The sequence below is a fragment of the Argiope bruennichi genome, chromosome 6 (assembly GCF_947563725.1).
Source record: "Argiope bruennichi chromosome 6, qqArgBrue1.1, whole genome shotgun sequence".
Lineage (NCBI taxonomy): Eukaryota > Metazoa > Arthropoda > Arachnida > Araneae > Araneidae > Argiope > Argiope bruennichi.
Window position 1 is genome coordinate 87,234,847 of NC_079156.1, and position 7,253 is coordinate 87,242,099.

Here is a 7,253-nt window from a genome sequence, read left to right on the forward strand (position 1 = left end):
CAAAGTTAAAACTCTAATTCCATCATTCACACTTTAAGGAAATGGGGTAATCACTACACCATGCAGTTCATTTCAGTTAATATTAACGCCCCGTTTTAAAGCAACACCAGGCTGTTTTTCATAACCTCATAATTTTAACCTATGTCAATGGCGAGAATAACACCTGAGATGGCATCCTTCCTCCAAACTTCCATACAATAAAAGCGGGAGAATGTTTGTCTGCAAAACATTTAACGTGCACAAGACCTGCTTACACGACAGTTCTTCGATAGAATCGAGTCTCGAGCCTGTACCCCCTCGGTTCCGAAGTCGAGACCACCACGACCCTCAATACAACATTGATACATTCTTAAAGCCACATTGACCACAACAGAAAATTTATAATTGAAGTACTAAAAGTGTAAAGATTTTTCACCAGAACTGCAGGGACCACAGTGATTTCTTGCTAATATTCGGCATTGGAACTGGAGAGTTTCAGGTTCAAATCTGGTATCACAAACATTTCACTAGCATCTGTCCTTGTGGTCATTTTCATGAAAGGATGCCGTCTCGGAAGTCTTTCTATTCATAGATTCAATGATACAAAATTATAAAGATTTCCACAAAATAAAACCTGTTGTTACTTATGGTTCGTAAAACAGAACTCTAATGTATTTAAATCAAGCAGAAATAGAATTGCTAACTGTAGCCTATAACAAAATGCTAGAAAAATTTATATGTACACAATGTGTTCACAGGCGACCAATTATAGAGCGCAGTGGAAGTCCACGCCTACTTCAGGAAGATCACGTGACAGCAATAGAATAATGGCACTTGGTTATCCCATCGGGAAAACTATTTCTCATTGTCCCATTGGAATCCCGTGATTTTCTTGAAGTAGGCGTGGTCTCCTATTGCGCACAATAGTTAGCCTCGTGTGAACGCTGCTTAAACCAGATATATCGATTTTCCGTATTCTCTGTTCATAATCCAAACTTTTACTTTTGAAACTGAGCTGTAAAACTAATTTTTTTTGGATAATACAATCAAAATGATTTCCGAACTGTACACATCATTCGATTTCTTTTTAATATTTACCTCTATTTCCAGTGCTATTGCGTTTTATCGTAATGGCAAGAAATTGCCGGTTCTAACTAATAGAATAATCAGGGCGTTCAATCTCATATTTTTTATTTTGGGAAATTATAGATTCTTCAGATATTGTGGATTTGAGATTTATCAGAGCCTTTATCCTCTAGTGGGCAACCAACCTGAATATCTTGATGCGGAGGAACCGATTTATTATGACTTCATTGCGAATTTTAAGACGAAGGCAATGAAGAGTTTTTACAGGCTTGGATATAAGCAGTTGGCAGCATATATAGATATGCTATAATCTTTATGAAATTGTGTTTTTATATTTTAATCAATGAAATTAAATTTAACTGAATCTGCTGCAAGTTTATTGTTGTATTCTTTATATTCGAGACAAAGAAGATTAACGCAAAAATCTATGTTTTGGATCTTTACATTTTAGTTCTTTTCATGCAATGTTTATAATTTGGTATAGCATTTTTAAGAATTAAAGCAAACTTTAAGATTCAAGTTATTGTATGTATTGTACAAGTATTTTGTGTATGGTATTCCTGTTATGGTTATTTTAAAGATTCAACATGAAGTGACTTATTAGAACTCAGACATGATGTAATTTTTGTACAATCAGCGAAAATAAATTTTTTGAAGCTTGTTTAATCTGACTTGATAAGATACTGTAGAATTTGTTATACTGAATCAAAGATAAATATTAAAATAAATTTTGTTCCAGTTTTCGTGATAATTTAAAAGATACTTTATAGAATGTTCATAATATATTGATTAATGTAAACATGATTAAATTGCAATATTTTTTAGAAAGACAGTGTTAATTTTTTTTTTTATACTTGAAAGGAGTATTGAAATGATACAACACCTAAGAATCAAGCAACGTTTTTGAATTGTTACAATTCACAGAATCATCTCGATGTATTTGCAAAATATTAACTATTGAATATTTATGAAGAAATATATGTTACAGAACACATGTTATCTTTTTGTCTTGATCATTCGTAAATGGTATCTAAAAATTAAAAATTATTTACAAATTTAAAGAAAAAAAAATCATTCTTAGATTCTGCAAAACGTTAAACTGAGCTCTAAATTTTTATGGTAATAAAATGTTGGCATCGTTTTGAGTTTCACTTTATAGTGAAACATCCTAATGAAATCTGATTAAATAATACCATTTTATCAAGGATTTTCAATTTTTTTGTAAAAGTAATTTTGCATTTACAGATAACATTCTTCTAAGCACAAATCTTTGATTTTTTTTTGTTTTATTATCTATATAACCATCGGAAAAATGCATAACTTTTTTTAATTAAATGTAAAATATTTTTTAAATTTAAAATTATTTGGAACTTCCGAATGTTTAGTTTATAAAATAGTTAAATAGCTGTTATTGCATTATAAAAAATTAAGATTAACTTTATACAAATAATAAAATGGAATGGAATTTTACCATCTTAGCAGTGTTTTTTTTTTACAAGATTAATAAATTAAACCTTTTCCGATATGTATAAATGTGAAATATGAACTTCGAATAATTACATTTTCAGAACACAATACATTGAAAGAAAACACAACACTCGTTGTTGCATAATGTGGAGGATTGATGATAAGTTTTTAAAAATGTATTATTTTCAGATATGTAAATTTCTAAAAATAATAATGAAGTTTTAAATACTCAGTAAACTTTTACTGTAGATTCTTGTTTGACATTTTTCATTTTTAAATGCACCAATTTTTTTGCTCAAGAAATTTTTTATACTTTTGAACATTTAAGGAGACAGCAAAAAAAAGTATGAAATTATTTGAAAAATGATCTGACTTATGGACATAACCTCCACAATGGTACAAATATATCATTCGAATTCTCTCACGAAGAGGAGACGATAAATATTGATAGTTGATTGCATGTCATTCTATACATAGAGAATTTGAAAATAATCCAATTCATATTTAATATTTAGAGCAACAATATCAGAATAATAGAAGTCATAAGGAGAATGTTTTGTTTCCCTCGAAATAAAAATTAAGTACAGCAACAGGATAATTTTAAATTTAAAAAGTAGAAGCCAATAACTGTTTTCTTGCGATTCAAATGTGGTAAAACAATTTATCGCATAGCGATAGCTTGAGGCGTCTTAAAATGTAAATGTAACTCGTATTCTAATAACTATTCCTTCACTACATTAACGCAGGAGTACATTTATCTTTAGTAAGCATTATTTTGCGACAGAAATCAATATTCATGTCATGACAATCATAGATTACTTTTTTTTTTCTGGAATGATATTTATTCGTTCTTCAAGGAACAATTATACAAAGAAATGGGGTAAAGTCATATTCGCCCCTTTCTCAATTTCTGGAGGATAGTTTCTGTCGTGTGCCTTGATACAAGTTTATAATATTTTATGGATTAATTATTAATAACTATTTACATGCACACAATTAAATTTAAACTCATCTCTTGGAGCTCCCACCGGAACTTTTACCAATATACACTCTAAAGCAGCGTTTGTAAGAGGTCAATTATTGCGCATAATAGAAGATCACGCCTACTTTTGGGACATCACGTGGACACACTAACAAATGATTGTCTCATTGGGACAACTACCTGTCATTGTCCCATTGTGGTCACTTTCTAAAGTAGGCGCGACCTTCGATTGCCCACAATAGTTGGTATCGTATGAAACCTGCTTTACCGGTATCAGCCACAGACTCCATGTAATTGTTCCTCTCTCTTCACTTTATCGCCTTTTTGTCATGGAGCCAGAACAGCTTCGTGGAAGTTAGGAGCATGTTAGTTTCTTTTAATTGCATTAGCTTTCTTCTCCCAAATTGCATTAGAGATGTTTCGAACCAGACCTCGTAATTTTAAATTTTGATCCAATGATAGAAGCAGCACTAAGCTGATTTTTCAACCCCTAAATCACAGCATATTAGCGAGAATACGATAATACGTTTATCCTGATATTTTTTTAAGTGTATCAGGCTTGCTCACAAGATGATTCTTCTTTGATGGTAACGGGTCTTGAAGTCTGGCTCCGATCCCAAATATGTGACATGCTTTTAAGCCACAGGGCATGTATTCTATGTGCTAGATTAAATTTCTGATTAGTTCAGTTACATTAACGTCCAATTTAAGAGGTAACACTAGGTCTATTTTAGGACGGCCTTCGTAATTTTGAACCACGGTCAGATGACGAGGATGACACCTGAACTGGCACCCATTCTTCAAACTTTGGCACCACACTAACAGAAGGACGTTTGGCAATGACAGATTTAGCGTACATCAGGCAAGCTTACGTGATGGGTTTTTTGGTGGAATCGGATATCGAACCTGAAACTTTCTTCTTCCAAAGAAGAGACATTACCAACAGGTCACCTCGGCTCTTACATTTCTGAAGCAAAACCGATATAATACTTCATAAACATGATTTTCTTTGACATAATTCGAAATACTTTTCAATCAAATTATCTTCCCTTATTCAATATTCGAATCTAATACAAAAATCCAACTTTATAATAAAATTGATTTATATTCGAACCTCAATTCTTATTTAATTGTTGTTGGAGTGTAAGGAGAATGATTTCGAGATCCATTTCCAGGTGCAATATAATGTATGAGTGAATGTTGAATTTGTCATTTTAAACTAATCTTCCTCTCACTTATGGGATGTAAAAATGACTCAAGTCGATTTCCTTCTCTTCAAGTTTCGGTCACACAATCTGAAACCTTTAAGATTTTACCAAAAAAAACCTGAGAGTAATTTCAAACTGAACATTAACCTAACATTTAAATCAATCAGTCGAATTTAGAAAGACTATGATTATTAAGCAGTGTTACCACGAAGCCAACTATTGCGCGCAATAGAAGACCACGTCTACCTCAGGAAGATCACGTGACCCCAATGGAACAATGGCAAATGGTTGCCCTGATGAGAGAACTTATTATTTATTCGTATCAGTTTATTGGATGATATATTAACCAATAGAAAAACATAACTAGTGCAAGAAATTACTTATATCGATTCTGATTTCCCAAAACGATCTTAAGATTGACAAATTTCGAATGTTATGCAATAACTTGTAGATTAAGAAGTCTGACAAGAAGTGTTGCACTTCGCTTCTTTAAAGTTAATTGCTGCTAGAGGACCATCTGTGTTGACATCTGGGAAGTTAACAAAGATTTGGTGCCTTATATACTGAAGGAAGCCATTGGACGAAATCCATCTGACCTATCCAAGTAAAGTCGGGCCTGCAATTTAGTTACTTACTCTTTCGGACTTTTACGAGTGGATAGGGACATCTATTTAATTAAAATGTCATTTAATTGAATGGAATCCAATTTAATTCAGAGAAAGTGTATTATGATTTAATTGCATCTAAATATTTCGTTTTTATAGTGCGCAGTGGTAACTTCCCACAAAAATTCATGGGAAAGGTTTCGGAAGGTTATGTTTATATATCGAATGGAGAAATTTATTTTCTAAGTAATTTAACTTCTTTAAAGTTGCATCAGATACAAAATGATTTGCATATTTAATTCAGTTGCCTTTTTAAATTATGCTGTTTTTAAAAGTTCAATTAGTATTAGTCGCTTTAATATTAATTGACCCATTCGCATACTATGTCATGTTTGACATACGTATCAAATTATTGAAATTTGAGTTTTAAATCTACAATTAAAAAAAATATTGGGAAACTCTATGCCAAACTCGATTAGAAACTCTACAATATCTCAAATGCTCCCTACATTATTATAGGAATCGAAATAACAATATCCTTAATAGGATGTCATTTAATTAAAAAATAAAATTTCGTAGGTCAAAGGATTGTTTTAATGGTATCATATTTAAAAATTTGGCAATTTCAATATTTCGTCAATACTTATGCTAACAGTAAATATTTATGAATTTATAATACTATGAATCCATAATATTAATGTTTTTGTGCCATAAAACACAAACCATATTATCGTTTTTCGACGCAATTAATCTTCCAAGTCCGAATCTTGCAGATCTTTATGAATGCCGGGTAAATGGGTAGTAGTCTTGGTGATTATTTTGATACTTGATGGCGGCGATAAAAACTAAAAATAATTCAACCAACAAAAATTGGATAATCTTCGATAGACCAGAGTTTTGATGATATATCTATCGCGAACCAAGATAAGCATCGAGATATGTAGACTATAAAAACTGGAGGAGTACACTCAATGCCATCGAGTGAATTTTCTCTACACACTTCATACTGTGTCGGCTATCTAATAACGATTTCATGCTTGAATGTGTACTGTTGATTTCTGTAAGTGCTATCCTTGTAAGTTTCTGCTATATCTTATTATTTCTATGGGAAAAAAAAACATTATCCGCTATCGAGTTATCTCGGAACATCCACCAGACGAATTTCCCATTATAGCTCGGAAGCATGAAATGAATGACAAATTACTTTTATATCTTCAAATTTGTGTAGAAGTTATAACGGAATGTTTTGGAGAGATGGTTGTTGTACAAATAGAAATTGCGAGTTGTTCACATTAAAATGGTATGCAATAGTATTTCTGATTTTTCTTTAACAGGAATACAAGCAATAGAAGAATGGAATCACACTTAGCAACGGCCCTGTGCGTCCTTGGAGCTGTCAATCTTGTCATTGCTATTGTTTATTGTATCATGGATCGTCCTTGTTCTTCAGTCGTGCAGTTCGCAATTGCCTTCAACTTGGTCATTATCTTTTTTGTAGCAGCTACATACATAATCCTGTCTTGTATCGAACACTACAATAAGCCTGTATCTCGTGGTTTCAAGATTTATACTTATGAGGATTATTTCCCCAAATATGAGTATCGGAGGTACAACCAATCCGATCTTTTAGATATTGAGCTTTTATTGAACAGTAGTCGATGAGACGAACTATTCTTTCGACACGAATGTACATTTTTTACATTTTATTTGAAATAAACCATTTTAATCCAAATGTGGAAAATGGCTGCAATTCTTTAGATTTATTCGAGAGCTTAATATTTATTGCCTTTTTATTGTAAAATCTTTGGAACAATTAAAAGTAGTCAAAGGATCGATCGTATCAAGATTCTCTGCGGCGGCTTTGAAAAGACAATATTTTATTAATATCATCTCGGGCATTTTAATTCAACACGACTTGTTTCATAT

At 32.0% G+C, this 7,253-nt stretch overlaps 1 long non-coding RNA gene across 1 annotated transcript; it reads left to right on the top strand.

Annotated features, from left to right (window-relative positions):
* Positions 1-5,127: 5,127 nt before the first annotated feature.
* Positions 5,128-6,820, top strand: LOC129972721 (uncharacterized). Its single transcript, XR_008784887.1, has 2 exons — positions 5,128-5,326; positions 6,662-6,820. It is a non-coding gene; the product is annotated as an uncharacterized LOC129972721 (long non-coding RNA).
* Positions 6,821-7,253: the final 433 nt, after the last annotated feature.